This window comes from Columba livia, chromosome Z, assembly GCF_036013475.1.
Source record: "Columba livia isolate bColLiv1 breed racing homer chromosome Z, bColLiv1.pat.W.v2, whole genome shotgun sequence".
Classification (NCBI taxonomy): Eukaryota; Metazoa; Chordata; class Aves; order Columbiformes; family Columbidae; genus Columba; species Columba livia.
Genome location: NC_088642.1, coordinates 52456637 through 52474900, shown reverse-complemented (window position 1 = coordinate 52474900; position 18264 = coordinate 52456637). Strand labels below are relative to the sequence as shown.

The 18264-nt window shown below is 40.1% G+C and overlaps 1 protein-coding gene across 26 annotated transcripts in view; it reads left to right on the top strand.

Moving 5' to 3' along the window:
* The window catches only part of AOPEP (aminopeptidase O (putative)), a 191473-nt gene that overhangs the window by 120911 nt on the left and 52298 nt on the right, over nucleotides 1-18264 (top strand). Inside the window, exon 15 of one of the 26 annotated variants that reach the window (XR_010468933.1) lies at nucleotides 2214-4240. The exons of the other annotated variants lie outside the window; for them this stretch is intronic. The gene's annotated coding sequence lies outside the window, so the exon portion shown is untranslated. The remainder of the gene's footprint in view (nucleotides 1-2213; nucleotides 4241-18264) is intronic. 26 annotated transcript variants of the gene reach the window in all.

Here is an 18264-nt window from a genome sequence, read left to right as displayed (position 1 = left end):
TTTATTGAATTTCTTGCCATCTTGGCTTAGTTAAGAGTGGACTGGGTGGGTGTTGTGCAATGCAGAGTCTTTCCAAAACACTGGCAAAAATTAAACAGTGAATCCAGCTGAGTTCCCCTGAGGGTTTGAGCTGAAATTCTGACTTTCATATTAAATTAGGCATGGTTACAAGACAAGAATTATTTGAAGTTTTTGTGAAACATGGGACTGACAAAACAGGCAACTGGCCTGCAGATAATTTTCGTGTATGTTTTCTTTGTTTGGTCAAAAATATATTCAAGATACAAAAGGTTCTTATTTATGGGGCTTGAAGGGACAGAGATGAAAATATAGTTCTTATATCTTAAAAATAAAAATGACCCCTGAAACTTCTTTGCTCGAGTTTCATTCATCTGAGGATTCCCCTCCAAAAAGGGCTTCCCTCTTTTTTCTAAACACTCGAAGCTTCATGCAACTATCCTGTGTATTTCAAGCAGACAATATTTTGGGTTTGTTTTCATTTGTTTGTTTGTTTGTTTGTTTTTCTGGTTAGACTTGAGTTGCATTATTAAAAGACTTTAGCACATATTCTCTGTGATGTGGCACTGGCCAAATGGACTTCCCATTTGCTTCCTTGGCCTGCTTCATATCTGTCTTGCTGTGATTCTTCATGTCAGGATGCTGCAGCTATTCCTGCCACTACCTTGGGTTATACTATCAATGAGAATCATGAAATGAACCTTGTTCCATGCCACTTCAGGGAGAAATTTCTATTAAAGCTTGAGATGACCCATAATCACACCACAATCTAATTTTTTTTTTTTTTTCCAATTCAGAATTGTGCAATGGTTTGGAAGTAGCCGTATATTTGACAAGTTTAGATTGATAGATAGAAAACAATGTTAAAATTTCTGGCAGTCATTCACCCATTTAGACTTGAGTCCCATCCTTCACTGGTGCTGGATCAGTCCCTTGCTGGTGTCGGGGTCAGCAGCGCCGGGTGCTCAGAGGGGAAGGAAAGGTAGAGCAAAACAATTGTTAAGTCAGTATCTCCACAGCAACACACAGCAAATGCAGTTCTTTTATTTTAATCTCCCGTCTTGCATCATATCCCATCTGCATGCGTTTTCACAATAGTTTCTTACCATGTTTCCTGCCCTCACTTCTCTTTGCTACTTAGTTGGGAAGACCTGCATTTCAGCAAACTTTTTACTTCCTCCCTTTGCAAAAAAGGCTAGAATGAGGGTGAAAATCCATTCCTAACCAAAGAATGTTTATAGATACACTACTGAAATTAATACTTGTCCCTCACCTGATTTAAACCTCTATTAAGCTCATTTTTTTCTGGTTTGCCTATGAAAAAAGAAGATAAAAGTTTAATATCTGCTTGTTTTGTTATTTTTAATGAAATCAATGGAAAGCAAATACATCTTTCTGTATGAAGCAACTCCATGCTATTACTGATACACTTGCCCTACTTTCTTTTCTTTTTGTACCACTGTTCATCTGTTCTTGTGGAAGACAATGTTGTCATATAATATGAACTGCATAGAACCAATTCTTAATGAATGTATTTGTGTTAATTTTATGAAGGATTTTAGGCATATTTGGATGCACAGAAAATGCTAAAACCTGAAATTATGTTAAGAATGTGATGGTTTCATTTTAGCTTAGGTATGAATAACACTGCATGAAGGTACTGTCACTTAATCTGCAGTAAAAACAGGACCGTAATTTGGAAGCGGGAATTACACATGGCCAAAGAACCAGTACATATTTTGGCTCCATCCAGCAGCTCTCCCAGTCATTTTAGATGCTAAAGGAAGGTGTGATCGTCTCCAGAGAACTAGTGTTTTTGAAGCAGGCCTTTCTGTTATGTAGTAGGCTGCTCCAAAATAGTTTTGTTTGTTGTTAATTGGGGTATTTTTTTTTAACTCAAATGGCAATAGAGCATCTCTTTAATGTTCACCTGGTTTAAATGCTTTTATAGTATGCTGACAGTTCTGATAACTGGACTAAGTTTCTGGGGAGAGCGGTGGCTGATATAGAGCATTTGTTTCTTGATTTAAGTGTGACCAAGATTGGCAATAGCTAAAAATTAGCTGTATCTAAAGGCTGCTGAGAGTTTTGGGTGAGGTAAGCTATTCTTTATTCCTTCCCAGTAGGAATGGCTCCTGAACAGCTAACAAGAGAGTTGGTATTGCTTAAAATCCTTTTTTGTTTGTTTGTTTCAGCAAAAGCCAAGGATGGTATAGATTTGAAGACAGATATCAACATCTGATGCTCTGAACTGATGCTAGTTCTCTCAGCCTTCTACCTTCTGCAGGCTTTAAAGGCAAAGAAAAAAAAAAGAAGAACAGAAAAAACCAAAGTTTTCCACTATTTACGCTGGGGGTTTTGTTTTAGTTATTTATTTCATGTTTTTAATGTGTAGCATTCATTATGGAAATCTGCAGTCCATACAGGGAGAGAAGACATGTTTAAACTGAGCAAGACACAAGGTCTGAGTATGTTGTGTGTAAGCCAGTCAATGCAAACGCTCAGTCAACAAGCTCTTTTAAAATTAAAACTATTGCTAGGTCAATTGACACGGTGGTCCGTAAACTAAGGTAGGGCAAGCAACAGCTGATCGCTCCTTTGCTGAAAGCAGGAGCTGCTGAGCTTGAAGTGTGTATAAAAGACAGCATCCGATCAGAAGTAGTGAAACAATATTTACAGTCACACCGTATGTAATTGGGAGAGGGCTGAGAGAGATGCCTGGTTATTACCTCAAAGAGAAGGAAGACAGATTTTTAAGAATAGCCAGTGTGGGAAGTTGTGAATGATGCACTCGCTCCTCGGGGACGGAGGTGAACCTGATCGAAGCTGTAAGTTTTCATGGAAGGAGTACCTGGCCTTGTTAAGAAAGGCTTTGTCTCACGTGGGATTATCTGTCTCCCAGGGGGTGTGGAGGGAGCACAGCAACTCCCAACCTTCACAGCATCTTGGCTAGGTCACTGTTAGGAAATTTCTGCATGAAAAGCTTTGAGTTTTGTATTTTTTCTGTCTTGGCTCCCATACACAAGCCCAATGTTCAGTCTTCTTTGGCCACATTGCTTGAGGATTAGGTAACAAGGGAGCCCTTTTGAAGTCCTTATAAAAACTTCTGTCTGCTGCTCAGAACAGTCTGGAAAGCTCCTGAAATACAGGAGCAGGGAGCTTGGTGGGGAAGAGACACCTTAAAACTGACAGTGAGAAGCAGAAGCTGTACACACTGGGATCTCTCATACAGTGTCTTTGGATTAACTAACTGCAGGATAAATTATAACAAAAAGCAAACTGGTTAAACCAGGAGTTCCTGTTATTAACATCATAAAAGTATTAAAAATAGAATTCAGAGCAAACAGGATGTCTGGTCATAACTGTGCAGTTTCAGTTGCCTGGTATTCATGCAGTTGACCTTCTGTGCTGAGATCAGAGAGCAGTGAGGAGCCTCGTGACTGTGAATAAAAATCCTGTTTGATCACATCAATATGGCAGCTCCTGGAAGGAGTGGGCTAGCATATAAGGGTAATGCGAGGAAATTAATTGATACCTCCAGGGAGTATACATGGAACTTCTGCTCTGGAGGTGACACATCCTTTCTGGAAAGGTGTAGTTTTACCTGGAGTAGTCGCCACTGGAACTATGAATTTTCTTTTTAATAGTAGCATTATTTATTTTTTATTTTTTTTTTTACTTCTCTGGTATTAAATTTGGAAGTAGGCTGTCGGGAGTACAGAGACTTTATTCCAAGTTTCTGAAGTCATTGTATGAAATGAATTAACAAACCGATATTTTTGGTAGATGGGCTGTGCTGCCCAGCCGAGAGGATGTAGTGAGCAATCGGTGCATGGTGGGAAGTGTTTCCCATTGACCATTTAAAGTAGAACTATTAAGAAAATTCTTTCTTCGACCCGACAGACAAACAGGCATGCCTGCAGCTTGAAGCCCGGACCAGACAGCACTGACATTTTAGCGCAGAGCACAGTCTGTGTGTGATGGCAGATGAGAGTCAGGCTGGCTCCCAACAGCTGGGGTGTGCAGGGCTGCTCCTGCTGCCCGATGCAGATGCGTTTTTCTGTCTTCATGGTGCTGTGAATGTGGTCAGCTGTGCCAACAGCACTTAGCTGAAGTTAAACCTTCTGTGCTTTGTGCTTTTCTGTTCTGAAAATTTCCACCGCTTTCAGCTGAAAGGCAGGCTGCCTTAAGGAGCAAATCTATGGATGTGACAACAGACAAGGTAAAGAGTATCTGAGATACTACTTTAAAGAGCTGATAGCAAATGTTGAAATTTTATTGAAAATAGTGGCAGCATGGTTGTAAAAAGGAGACCTAAGAATGACTATTAAAAGACCTAAAAGCAAGGCTGTCCTTTTTCAGTGTTTGGAAGAAACAGACTGTTTCAAAGTCAGCATATCTCACTATACAAACATCTTTCTTAATGTTCAGATGACTTCTGAGTCATCTGTTTGGTATTAAGAACTCCTGAAACTGTATTGAGTGTCTGTGAATATGTATGTAGTTTCTATGAATCAGTATTATGAAAAATTGTTTTCCAGATAAGCATACCTTGGTAAATAAATGAAATAATAATAGGATAGAGGCTCAGAATTTCCCCAGATATGCACTGTGGAACAGTTGCATGTCAGCAGTAGACAATATATGTTTTGGAAAATGAATATGTTGCCACAACTGGGTCTTCTGCAGGGAAAAAAAGCGAGTGTGGGAGAGTGTTTGAAAGAAAGAATATATGTTACTCTGTATTGATCTGGGTCTCAATTTTGTGATGATTCACTGAGGTTAGTAAAGCTCTACATATAGATCTTTATTTTGTGCGACTGCCAAATTCTTAGGTTTTGGTAGTGCCCTACTTTCTGATTTTTCTTCCTCTTCCTTTTAAAGGAGGGCGTTGGCTTGCAGCATCAGAAATACTGTTGCGTATCAACATATATATTAATGCCATACTTTAAATAAAAGTTATTTGTAATAGGTATTCCTGTATTATTTCTCAGTTTCTTTTTGCCAAGCCATTTGTTTACTGAACCTTTGAAAAGAGAGAGAGAATTTTCAATTAACTGAAGGAATGTATTATACAACATTCAAATACCACACCCAGCCTGCTTAGGAGGACAATATTATTTTTGTACCTACATGCCCTTGAATAGTTAAGGGGCAGGTTTTGGGTTGATGTTGGTTTATAGTGGAAAAATACAAGTCTGAAGCTATTGCTTGAGAGGGCAAAACGTGTAGTTGAGAGCAAAACACTGGAAGAACATACGGTGCAAGAAGGATGGCCTTCTTAAAGAAATGCAACTATATTAGTGGAACAGGATTGACAAAGAGCCCTAGTTCGAGTTTTTATTTCCTCTCAGACTGGGGGAAGCTTTCTCTAAGATCTTATTTATCTTCTTAAAGAAGACACAGTATATATACACACATACATACACACACACAAACACACACACACATTATATATATATATATGTGATTTGGCTTTCCTCCCTTCTCCTCCCCAAAACAAAAAAGAAGTGTTTTAGGAATTGTGATTGTCAATTTTTAATTGGTTTCATTATAACTTTAGTTAAAAAGACCTGGTTTTCGAAAGAAATTTGATAATACTACCTGTTTGACCTTGTTGGGAAGGTGTGATTAATCTCTTTCAAGCCGTCGCTTGGTCCTCTGCAAGAACCATGTCTTTTCCTGTACTGTCTGTGTTTCAGCCAAGTGTCTAGGCTTGAGTAAGACCACACATGCATTTGGGTCTGTGACAGCAGAGGATGTGGAATTTAATTCTGCAAAGATGGGTTGGTCTACAGCAAATGTACTCAACACCCACAGAGGGCTTCCTTCCTCCCCACCTTATGTCCTCGCCAGCTGTCCCTGCTCACTGCCCATGGAGGGGAGTTCACATGGCCAGCTGTGGGCAGAGCTCCTCTTACAGTCCCACATCTCTTTCTCCGAAGGTATGCTAGGGACGAAAACAAGCTTTCTTCAAGGGTGTGGGCAGTCATGCAGGATGATCCTGCAGCTCAGATGGTTAATCAAGTGCAGAAGGCCAGTTCCCTAGGTGCTCAAGGCTATGCGGAGGGTGTGGGCAAGGTCTGCATTTCTCCCTGCGGGCTCTGAAGGCATCCAAGAGCCAACCTGTTGTAACCTACTCACCTGGCCCCTTCTGCTGGGAAGCAGACACCGTAGTTCTCCAGAGGATGCAGCACCATGCGAGCGTGGAGTACGTTACAGCTCCTCACTGTGACTAATGCTAAAAGATTAGAGCTGGAAGCTTTTAGATTTTGTTGTTGTTGGTTTTTTTGAATCCTTGTGTTACAGATTTCTATGCTCTGAAATGATCAGGTCAGTAATCTGCATGGCTTCATAGAGGAAACTTTAAGATAGATACCAGAAAAAAACATACTTTTTCTTGTGTTCTGGCCCTAAGCTGTCCCTGCTTTCCCTTTTTCTGTCTCCCTTATCTCTTGGAAGTCACAAAACTGAAGCTTTTTATATTTTGTACGTGTATCTACAGGACAATGAAAAGCCACAGGTACTGTGTTTCATTCAGCAATACACATTATTGATGGGAGGCTTTCATAGAATAGATCATTAGCAGGCACTCCATTGTGGATTGATAGTAACTTGATTATATTTTAATGGGCCACTTGTCCCGATTTAAGCTCCTTTTGTTTAAATGTCACTAGGTACTTGTTTTTAAAATAGGGCCTTTATGAAAAGGTGAAAAAGACAGTACATAAAATCATAAAACCTAATCTCACTCAAGATTCAACAAATTCTGGTTTTTGAGTCAGAAGCTCAGTCTTCACTTTTCGTCTTTGTATCAGGACCCTACACAAAGGAGCACAAAGCAGAGGCTGTTGCATACTTTTCTGTGGAGGAGCATGCATGAGAGTAAAAGCAGCTTTTTTAGCCCAAGCCTTATTTTGGCTTTCGTTGGTCAGTCAGACATTTTAATACTGGGCCAGTTTCAAGCATGTCTGTCCATCAGTCATGATGGAGAAGAACTGTCTGTTTTGAATGAAGTGGTTTTGTTTAGTCCTATGTCACATTTAGCTTCAGTGATTCCATGCTTTATAACCAATGCAAAGGAGCTGCTTTGTCTATATTAGAATACAGTATTCCATGTAACAAAATTCACTTGTACTCTTGGAATAAATGTGTATTAGTTTAAAGCAAATATCACTGTGTACATTTTCTCTTATGAAACTGTGAATTAGTGTAAACTTTGTGTAAAATAAAGAGTGCAATGGCATTCTACTGGGTGTAAAACAATATAGAACTTGGTGCTCTACATCAGCTTACAGAAAAGCTTAATAGTTTTGTGATTGTTATAGGTCACCTACATAAATGCTCATACTGTCTTATTTTGGCAGTTGGATGACAAATAATTGTCTATTTTAAAAGGTCATGGAAGAGTAATTTAAATGTTCAGATACATTAGCTATTTTAAAATTTTTTAAGTGTCCCTCTTTTCAGTGTATTGAGAAGTTCAGTTGCATAAACAGGGAAGTGATTGAGATCCTCAGTAATCCACTGTAGGCTCAGTGTTTGTGCCTTTCAAACTCCAGTGGCTAGACTTAAGCAATGTAAATCGATCTGAGACCCGTACAGCATGTATAGATAGAATGTCTCCCCCTGGGAGTTTCTGGATCTTCTTCCACAGAGCAGAAATACCATATCAGTTAGCAACATTAGAAAGACCAGTTTAGAGAGATTAGTGGAGGATAACACAGGATGGTCTGTCCAGTCACATTACAGTGGTATGGCTGTAGGAATAGGTGCGCCTAGTGGCTTGGATTGCTTCTCTTAGTTCTTCACAGAAGAAATGACTTTGCTGTCATAGAAAAGCACTTTGTGTTTCACATCTGTAACAGTGGAGAAAAAAAATGACAACTACAAAGGTTTGGGCCAGTGTGTGCCGTATCAGACACATGTGTGCCAGATATGCATGCTTCTGGAAGAGTGTTTCTGCTCAGTGGCCTGCACAAGATGTTGTTCTTTAGTTAAGCTGGCTTTAGATGTGCCTCTACGAAAGAAGGAGAATACAGTTCAGACAAATAATGATTCCTTCCTTAATTCCCCCATCTCATCTGCCTTTCCTGTTTTGTAGCAAGTTGTCTCCTGCTGACCGTTGCTGAGACAGTGGCTCCAAATTTTTCTGCTGTTGTGTTTGTTTTGCCATAGCGGTTGTTACTTACACTGAAGGAACTTTTGTGGGCATTCTGGAGGTTCCCCTAGACTTCGCCTTTTCCAGATGAAGCAGTGTAACTCTGTGTTAGCTCTGGAGGGACACCTATGGATCTTCTTCATCCTTAGCTGGATGATGGTCCTCAGTGATGGAGGTGACTCTGTGAAGTCCTGTGAGGCTTCCCTTACCAAGTGGAGGAGTTCTATGTTTGGCCTCGCAGATCCCCTCTGGAAATATTTCTATTCACTGGTGGTTCCCTGCTGGTCATTAGCCAAGATATTTTACCCAACTCTTACAGAATGAAATCAGATTCATTTAAAAGGACCTACTTCCTGTAAAATTGCAATGCACACTGGCATTGGTAATACTTTTTGGTTTTTTTTTCTGAACTAGTAGAATCCTATTTATGTATTACTAGTTGGTAGGTTTCGGGTTGTTTTTTGTTTGTTTTTACCTCCTATTTGAAAAGTTTGCATTAGTTCAGTAGCATTCCTGTTATTCTGCCTTGCTTACTCCAGTTATCTTCTTCCAAGCTACTGAGTACCAACTGGCAAATAATTTCCACATTCTGTATTCCTGTTCTTTGGATGCACAATGCAGGATGTCAAGGCATGATCTTACAGCTGGTGGAGTTGCTGGCTGTGCTCAGGTTGGGCTGGATTCTTCAGCCTTAAGATCCTCCAGGGTGTAAAACTGCTAATAGCTGGTGGTTCATGCCTCATTTGACTTAGAAGTCACGCTAGAGCCACGCAGGTTTTTCTCTCCTTTCTGCTGAAGTCCAGGCACTGGCCTACCTCGTGCTTCTCCAGCACTGCCACCAGACAAGAGGTTAGATCTGAAAATTGAGTCTTCCACCGTTACTTAGCTTTGAGTGGCAACCACAAGCTCACACTGAGTGTTTTATCTAAATTACATAAGTCATTCTTTCTTCCCCTTTGCCCTTAATTGTTTCCTACAATAATATATTTGCTTCAAGGACATTCCCATCTGATTTCAGAGAAGAAGAAGAAAGCTGATCAGCTTTCATTCAGGAAATTCCTTTGGTAACTGCAGGGGCTGGGCTTTTGATATTGTGGTATTAATAGTTTCTGTTCACAAATTTTATGGATGTTGTCTTTCACCTCCTAAAAGGATCAAATGTTATTTTAGCCTTGTTTCCTATTTTGTCCGCTCACATAAAGCTAATTCCAATGTATGTGTGTTTATCCGTATGTTTTCTCTAGTAACCGGGCTTATTTAAATCATGTATGACAGAAAGACAGACGTCAAAGACAACTAATACATTAAACACTAGCCAGATAGAGGAAGGAGACTCAGATTTGTTAGACACAAGGAATCTCTCTGTAGAAAGGCCCTAGAAGTACCTGAATAAACTTCAGGTGAGTTCATAGTCAAACACAGAACACACAGCCAGGGGCAACCTGGACTTCATGGATTCTTATGCTTCTGAAACAACACAGTTTTGCTTCATAATGCTCCTTTGTGATGAGGCAAAGCTGTTGCTCGTGCAGCTTTATTATTCTCCTACAGTAGTGTCAAAGGAACAGGTAGGATGTTGGTGACACCCACAACTAGGAATCAGGATGTGCAGGTCTGTTTCTCCTTTTGATGCTGATGAACCAAATTATGCAAACTACTTCATTTTGGATTTTTTACAAAGGACTCAACATGTGTTCAGTACAGAAGTCTGCAATACCTATTTCAATGGGTGTCACAGAGAACGCACAGTGTGGTGATTCCCAGTGCATGGTCTGTAGACCTCTGTTCCTCAGTGGTCTATTTGGCCATGCATTACTGGTTTTATCTTTCAGCTTTAAAGTCTCACTATCCATCCTTTCCTGTACTTGTAGCAGTTTTTCAGGAATGATACACATAGCACAAAAATAAAGAACTTTGAAAAAAAGGTTGTTCAAAACTGCTTGTTGTTGTTGCTGCTGTTTGTATTGCACCAGTGCCTTACATAGTGTGGAGTTACTGCATGTACAGCTGTACATGGGGAAAATGCAGTTTTGTTTGTTGTGATGTTAGCAACTCAGTGCTCTTGTTTCACTGCAGAGTGTTTCATGAACAAGACTTCCTGACCACATATTTTGCTTTCTGATACCCTCAAATAAGATAACAAAATGTGATCAAGGCAGAGCACAGGACAGGACAAACACAAAAGTAGTGATTACATTCTGATGAGGTCCTTAGGTTAATTTAGGATCTAGAGCTAACTGTTGAAATATCTTGAAAGAGGATGGAAAGGAATGCAAAATCTACTAGTGTCATTTTTCCTGGTTTTTGCTTGTGAATAAAATTTTAAGAAAAGTCAGATTTGGTGGTACAGGGGGGTTTCTTTCAGCATCGTGGAAAAGTGTATTCGAGTCTGGGGGTTTTGTCTTCTGTTTTCTCAAAAGTTAACTTATACTGAATGTGGATCCGTTTAGACAGAATCAGTGGTGAGCTTCACTCAGGTTGTCCAGTCATTATTGAACTCTCACTATCTCCAAAGCTGGATTAAGACTCCTGAGCCAATTTCGAAGCACACTGCTTGGCCTCTCCTACAGAGTGCATGTGAATAATATTATTAGCTAGACAGAAGTATTTTCGGACTGTCTTACACACTAAAACACAGGTGGAAACTCTTCTCAGCTTGTTTATGTACCGTGACTTTTCTCATAGTCTAGTAGTTCGCAGTCGTCAATTAAAAGTGCTGTGTGCATATCACTAGTTCAGATGAATTATACTTTGGTAATGAAAAAGCATCAATTTCTTTAACTTGCACAAAGTAACACAAATCTATTTAATTTTCAATTTATTCTTGATTCATCTGGTTTGCTGCTCTGCGGCTAAAAATGCTGTGACAAGTGTAGCTTGTTTTACTTAGTTTTCTCTTTGGGGAAAACCTAATGAGGCAGGGCTTTTACTACATTAACCTTACTAAATTTTAGCCGTCATCTGTTTCCCTGCCATGAACTTTGGCGTATGATAGAGAAGAGGAAGAGTCAGAGCCAAGCTAATATTCTTAGTGACTTTAGGTAAAACTGCCAGCCCATCATAGCAGAAACCCAGAAATCTTGCATCATCTGCGTGCATGGAGCAAGTGCCAAACTCTCTGGTTCCACCTGAAACAACAGTGGCTTGTGAAGCTGGTTGTGTTTGATGTTGTGCACAACCTTAAAGGACAGAAAAATCTTCATTTTCATGCTTGGTAATTGCATTAACTCTGTTTTAGGAGTTTTAGTGTGCTGATAAACATCCTTCTCTGGCATCACATATATGAGGAAGAAAACATTGTTTTTCTCTAAGTATTTTGTTGCAGGCTACATATGGGTGGTAGGTGCCTACATGCATCCCAGCTCTCAAAGTTTTTACACTCAGTTTTCCAGAGGCCCATCTCTGGCTGTCATGGGTCAAAAGAGTAGATCAGTGACCACTTAACTCAGTTGAGATTCTTCAGTTTTCTTCCACCCCCCCCTCCCCCCCATTATTTTCCGTGTTAGCAAGCTATTAGAAGTTGCCAGAGCTTACAAGCTGTTCTTTTGTGAGTATGCATCTTCCTTCCAAGTTTCCTTACAGAACTCAGAGAAAGCTGTGGCTCGATAAGCTTCCCCCAGCCCTCACGGTGGTTTTCCATGGCATGAACTATTAAACTCATTAATCTGGTAGCAGAGAATGGGAAAAAACAAGATCAGAAGGAAGATGGTATGCCTGTTCTTCTTATCCAAAGCTTTCATTCTCTGATGCTCTGATAGGCACAGGGAACTGAAAGATTTGAGGCTTGCTGTCACCATCTGGCCCTCTGCTTGGCCCTCCGTTGGCTCTTTTGTTCTCTGTCTTTTTTGTCTGCCTTTTTTTCTCAGCTTAGTGGGAGAGCTGTACTAATATCCTTCTCCCTTGTAAAATGCACATAAAATGTGAAGAATGACTGCTTTAAATCAATCCTTACATTTATCACAGAAGCACCCTGTAGTTATGTCAGCTGGCAGATTCTCAGTGCAGTATGTTCTGTTGCTTTGAAGGCCAAGAGGTCATGCAAAGATGGTGATCTTTGTTGTTCTTGTTTTCCACCTAGTGTCCAGCATCAGCTGTCTTCAACTGATGAAGGCGAGTCTTTCAAAGACTGAGCTCAGCTTTCTAAATTCATGTGGGCAGGGGAAGATTACTCTCTTTCTTGCAAATGAGGGAATACAGGAATGCAGGGAGAACTGGTAATGCTTGGTGCTCTTGTACAAAGTAGTTGCAAGTAGTATTTCTTGTAGAGCTGTTGCGGTAGTGGTGCAATACATCTCATGTTGGAAGGTTTCCTGCTTTGAGTATGTAGTTCAGCAGTATTTCCCATGTCAGCAAGAATGATGTGTAACCTCTTCTGAAAGTAAAATACATAGAGGAAAAATAAATCTTGAACCTAAATTTTAAAATAATTACTTATATTTACTTATTCCTGTTGAATCTGAGTAAGTGACTCTTGCAAGGATAGAGCTTGATCTCTAGAGGGGATTGTGAGATAAGCCTGAACTATCTAGCTGGGAGAACCATGGGGTAGATGCAGAGTGTAGCAAATAGCTTTTTACTTGGTGTTTAAAAAATGCTATGATCAGACGTTAATTTGTGATTTTCAAAGTGAGACTGCGACTGTGTGTTTGCTGTTGAGAACTATATGCCCTTCCTCACTCTGCTTTGCTGAGCAGCTCTGGAAAGTTGTATTGATCAGATCTGACAGTTGTTTTTTTTTGTTTCTTTGAAGTAATGCACCTGATATGAAAGAATCTGTCTTGTGTGAATTTCTTCTTGATTTCACAGTGAAACCGTGTCACTCAAAATATAAGTTTTAGGATAGGAGGTGTTGAAATAGTCCATCCTTCTTTTTTGAAAAATCTCAGCAGGAAAAATGAAATGTTACAGTATCTATTGAGACTTTATGACACACACACTTGTACAATGAACCCAGTTCACTATGTCTTAAGTATGTTAGTTTTTCTTAATTGATGCCAGATTTATAACCTGTATTACAGATGTGTACTGGGTAACATTGCTCAGCCTGACAGCAGTAGCAGTGGTGGCAATGCCTCCCTTTTGTTTTCAGGTAATCCAAAGTCACATGCTGAGCATCTGTACAGTGTTCTTAATTCCCATACTGGTAGGAACTGAAGGCAATATAGAACTGAGCGTATAGAGTACCTCAATACAGGATAAAATTTGCCAGTGTGAAAAAGTGGTTTCCTAAAAAGAAAGATAAGGCAGAAAATACAGATGTCCACTCATTTATTAATATAGACAGTACTTTAAAAATGTCTGTTGCATCCATTTTCCAAGAAACACTGATTTCAGCTCTGGAAGGGATTGGAGGATTAGGTGAAATAAAGTACAGCCTGAGCATTTTAACACAGAAAATTAATAATTTTAGAAAGGTAAATATTCAGATATACTCAACATACACACCATCTCTTAAGCTCAGGTACGTAATATCTTGAATAAAATGTGGTGCTTAGAAGTTGCATGATCTTGTCATTATTGCTTTATCCCTCTTGCAAAGAACAGTCATTGTTATTTTTAGTTCCTTTCACAATTCTTTGGCTTCCCTGGCAGCTTTTTTGGCATCTACACTAACTCTTCATTTGCTTTTTTCAGAGATCTAGAATCTGAGTCAAGACTCTGTGCAGTGGTCGGAAGATTAACTGATGCATTTAGACAATAATAACTATTTTAGCCCGAAACAGTGCTTTAGTTGCATACCAAAACTTGATAGACCAGTTGCAAGATCACCGTGTCTTTGATGCTCAGCAGGAAAAACTAATTTTAGACATCTTGTCAACTGTGATCGACAGCCAGCCATCTCTGTGGTAGAATTTGGCATATGCATAGCGTAACAGCATCACTGCACCACGTGAAAATGTGTGTCAACAATGTCCGCCCTTTAAGTTGGGACATAAATTAACCTCTTCATAATTCACATGGTAGGGGGGATGTAGAGCAGAAATATGGTGCTACTCTGCTTGAGTATGGTCAGCATATGTTTTGAGTAGTAAAGCTTGGAGCAGAAATCTGTAGAGAAAATGCCCAAATTTTTGCTAAATAAGTTGTTTTAGGACTGGTGATCTTAGACAGAACTTATGGGGTAGAGTGGGTGGGTAGAGGAATGACAATATCTTATTTTTTTTAAATTATTATTTATTTATTTTTTCCCTTTTCCACAACTGTTAATCTACCTCTAATAGTGCACTTCAATCTTAATGTCAGAGCACTGGTTGTTGCAGCACATAGGATCTGTACTGAAGCAGTGAGTTCAGTCCCGATCAAAGGCTGGTCAACAGGTTATGCTAATTTACTCATGTTTGGTGTACTTTTCTGCCATGACAAAACCTACCAGATCCTCTGTGAAATGAGGAGTCAGTAAGTAGTGATGCCATCCAAAATGGATCCTAATTGTAGGTGAACCATTTGTAAGCCTTGTTCTTGAGACGTTGTGGTGTGAAGATCAAGGAAAATGATGTAATTTAATTACTGATCACTTTGCAAGTATAACTCTATAATTTTTTTTTAAATGCCTAAGTTTTTATATTTTAATTGCTCATCTGAGAACAGATACTGCATTTTCATGGCTTGTGTTCATTTGCCTCATAGGCTGAACAGCACCATACTACCTGCTGTGTTCTATGGCCGTTTATTTCCCCTATGTAATATGTTATGGTTTGGCTAGTGTGTATTATTTCAAACCTCTTTTTGCTTAGGGAATGTCTGTAAAATAGAGTGTGGAAAGTGTGCTTTGAATACCAACATATTCAGAATTAAGCACTGGAAAAATTCTCCTGTCCAGAGCTTGACTGTTAAGCAGTGTTTCTTAGTTCCAGCTCTGTTTTGATGTCAAAGCATGAAGACATATTCCTGAATTATTTATTTGATGATCTCTATGCTATTGACACAAAATGAAGTTTTATGTCAATTACCATAGTATCAGCAATGACTTTAGAAAACAGCGTCCAATGTATTCCATACTTTAGAGTTCTCTTGCTCCAAATCTAGGAGCCCCCTCAGTTTGGTGTCTTTCCCTTCTTTCAGAAAGAAATAACAAATTATTCTTTCTTCTGTATGTTTCTGTATTGTTTGGACTGATGGAAACCACCAGGATTTTCCAAATCTTCTGTTACTCTGTTAATGGAGAGCGTTTTTGTGTTGAAGGTGATCACGCTGAAACCTGAGGATAAAATAATTTCAGTTGGAAGTGACCCTTAGGATCATAACATGACCTAACTCTAGCACAAAACTATGTCCCTAAGAACCTCATCTAAACACCTGTTAAACCCCTCCAGGGATGGTGACTCCACCACTTCCCTGGGCAGCCTGTTCCAATGCTTGACAACCCTTTCTGTGAATAATTTTTTCCTAATATCCAATCTAAACTTCCTCTGGCACAACTTGAGGCCATTTCTTCTTGTCCTATCACTTGCTCCTTGGGAGAAAAAGACCAGCACCTTCCATGGTACAACCCCCTTTCAGGTAGTTGTAGAGAGTGATAAGGTTTCCCCTCAGCCTCCTTTTCTCCAGCCTAAACAGCCCCAGTTCCCTCAACCGCTCCTCGTAAGATTTGTGCTCCAGGCCCCTCAACAGCTTTGTTGCCCTTCTCTGAACTCTCTCCAGCACCTCAATGTCTTTCTTGTAGTGCAGGGCCCAAAACTGAACACAGGATTCAAGGTGTAGCCTCACCAGTGCTGAGTACCGGGGCACGATCGCTTCGCTAGTCCTGCTGACCACACTAGTTCTGATACAAGCCAGGGTGCTGTTGATCTTCTTGGCCACCTGGACACACTGCTGGCTCATGTTCAGCCGGCTGTCAGTCAACACCCCCAGATCCTTTTCCACCAGGCAGCTTTCCAGCCACTCTTCCCCGAGCCTGTAGTGCTGCCTGGGGTTGTTGTGACCCAAGTGCAGGACCCACCACTTGGCCTTGTTGAACCTCATACAATTGGCCTCAGCCCAAAGATCCAGCCAGTCCAGATCCCTCTGTATGGCCTTCCTACTCTTCAGCAGATCAACACTCCCACCCAGTTTGGTGTCATCTGCAAACTTACTAAGGGTGCACTCAATCCCCTCATCCAGATCATTGATAAAGAGATTAAACAGAACTGGCCCCAATACCTGAGCCCTGGGGAACACCACTCGTGACTGACGTCCAGCTGGATTTGGCTTCATTCACCACAATTCTTTGGGCTTGGCCATCCAGCCAGTTCTTTATCCATTGCAGAGTACACCCATCCAGGCTGTGAGCTGCAAGCTTCTCCAGGAAGATGCTGTGGGATACAGTGTCAAAGGTTTTACTGAAGTCTAAGTACACAAGAAGTCTAACTTGTTCTCTACCTTTTTCAGCTGACACTGTAAAGTATGTAATTGTGACTATTCCATGGCCAGGTAAATGGAACTTTGATAAAATGTCTTTCTGCTTGAAATAGGGCTTTGGTTTTGATGTTGATGGGGCAGGGTATTGCATCTGAAATTCCATCTCATGAAAAAAGAGGTGGCCCAAGAAAACTGGCAGTGGAACCTCTTGCATCTGGAGTGGTTGGTTGGTTCCAAGTTGATGCCAGAAAGTACCATCTCTTTGTTCTTCAGTGTCCCTTGTTAAATGAGCTTTATGGACACTTGGCTGCATTATGCATCAATATAGTGCCTGGATTGTGCAAAGCTGATGACTAAAACAGACTTGTTTTTGCCGCTGTGTCCTGTTGAGAGTGTGATGAGAGGAAACCATGGTTTACTTTGTGCATGAATCTTCTTTTTCTAGTTTCAAAGCCTGAAATTGGTATAAACTTAGAACTTGCTGATTTTTGTGCTCCACCTTATATGAGACAACATGTCTAAGCAGTGTTTTGCTGTAAAACTGAAAAGTTGTCAAGAGGGGCCTTCTGGTTTGCTAGGTAGTTTGGTACAGTAACTACTGTCATTTTGTTTTGTTCTAGAAACGAAGAGCAGAGGACTCTATTTATCAGCTTTCAAAAATTCTAGCTTTCTATTATGCAAAAATGTGAATTCTGTATTTCCAAATAATTTAAAGTTCATCAGTGTTTTTCCTTAACTCTTGGTCCTTTACATACGTTGTAAATTGTACATCAAAACAAAATTCCTGCTCTGTTTCAGTTGCATTAGCAGAAACTAATTTTTAAGTGAAACCAGCTGTTACATGGGATCCAAACTCCACTGTGTACTGGGATCCTTTTTAGAAGGCAAGGAGACAGCATTTATAGCAGACGCTGCTGTGGAGTTGGTCTGTGTGCCCATGCAGAACCTCCAGAGCTTGATGATCTTCTGGCTGTATGATTGTCACCTAGAGGTGGCAGCATAATTGGAAGATGTAACTCTCTGTGCATTTGTGTTGGCCTTATGCTGTGGAAAGTTCTCCCATCAGGAGGTGGCTGCAGCATCAAGTGAATATTATTGTTCTTTTATATGTATTTAGACTGGTTGGTACGAACATATATACATTACTTCTGCATTATTTTGTGTCAAAGTGCCAGTTGCAGTGGGCTGGACCCCTGATTTTTTTTTGCTGATTCAAACAAATAGTAGTTGCTGTTAGCAACTGAATGATAAAACTGAATTTAGGAAGAATTGTAAGGTTTCCATAGCTTCAAAGTTTTATTGGAAGATGTAGCAGCTCACAGTATTTCTCTTCCTCTCTCCCTACCATGTAATCCTGAGGCTACAGTCTATTTCTGGCCACCTTCAAGATGTATTAAAAATTGTGGTTCCAGTTTGTAACCAGGGTTTATTTAAGGAAAAGTAAAGGAGAGGCATAATTGCCTTCTGGGGATTTGTGTAACGTATCTTTGTTTCTCCTCTTTGCTTTGAAGCTTCTCACGAAGTCTTTTGAGTGCCATGGCAAGGTCAGGAGGCAACCTAGAAATAGATCAAGTCATGGAGAGACATTCCTGAGTATTTAAAAATATCTCATTTGCTCCTTATTTGCTTATATTTTTAAACTTCATTTGTTAAAGTCCTGGGATGTTGTCATCAAATAAAATATAAAGGTTGCAGGCACTTCAGACTTTGATGTGTGGGCATTCCTGAAGTAACGTTTCTCAGTCATG